Below are 1,042 nucleotides of genomic sequence, written 5' to 3' on the forward strand. Positions count from 1 at the left end.
TCTGTCAAGCTTCATCTCCCCAAATACGTTACAATAGAGATATTTACCTACTTTGTCGTGGTGGCAGTATAAGGACCATCTGTCAATAAGATTTGACATCCAGACATTAGGTGGCTCGGACTTAAATGTGTGTTACGTCTCACGTTAATTAAATGTAACACATAAGAAATAACACATGAAACTGTATAGATTTCAAACGGTTATGCAATATGCTATGATTGCAAAAAATATTACGAGTATGATATGATACTTTTTTAAACATCATAGATTCAGTTAATACTATTTATTATAACAATTATAGCTGAATCAGAAATCTTATCTCATTCAAGTGTTTTTTCGGGTTAGAATTCAATATAGATTTGATGTTTGCTTTTATTCTTATTTAGAACCACACTTATTTAAATAACAAGGCCGATAGCCATTAGTTGCGTGGTCTCGTGTAATAAATGGATGCGTGAATGTAGGATTGACATGAAATTCTTAAAGATAAACTAAAATGATCGAAAAATGGGCTGAAATGACTTAAATAAATAAAAAGTAAATGACTTAGAATGACTTTAATGAACTTAACGATGAATTGAATGAACTTAAGAATAACTTGAATGCTTAAAAAATAACTGGAATCCTTCAAAAACAACTTGAATGATCTGGAGAATGACTTGAATGGCTTTGAGACTGACTGGTTGTAAAGTGGGTGATCATTTTACATTAAATTAATACAGAAAAATGATTCCCCCACTTTATATCACAAAGTTACAAACATAAGTACAGCATGTAGTAAGAACAGATACTACACTTTGATCTTGGCCAAAAGGCCAAGAAAAGGGTATTTATTTGCTCCCCCACCGAGCAAATTAGGCACAAGGCCTGGGGGACGTCCTACTTAACTCCTAATTTTTAAAACCTTTTTTTATTGACATGTAAAAACAAAAAAGATGACAATAAAAATGGTACAATAATTCATTTGTGTCGAGGGCGGGGGAAGAAAAAACAAAAGGTGATCAGTAGGACCCTCCCAACCCCGTCTAGTTGATAGACTGCC

General features: G+C 33.3%; 1 pseudogene; it reads right to left on the bottom strand.

Moving 5' to 3' along the window:
- Positions 1-689: 689 nt before the first annotated feature.
- Positions 690-828, bottom strand: LOC145291704 (U2 spliceosomal RNA; annotated as a pseudogene).
- Between the last annotated feature and the right edge of the window lie 214 nt (positions 829-1,042).

Source organism: Euprymna scolopes, chromosome 12, assembly GCF_053919585.1.
Source record: "Euprymna scolopes isolate OS-2025 chromosome 12, ASM5391958v1, whole genome shotgun sequence".
Classification (NCBI taxonomy): domain Eukaryota; kingdom Metazoa; phylum Mollusca; class Cephalopoda; order Sepiida; family Sepiolidae; genus Euprymna; species Euprymna scolopes.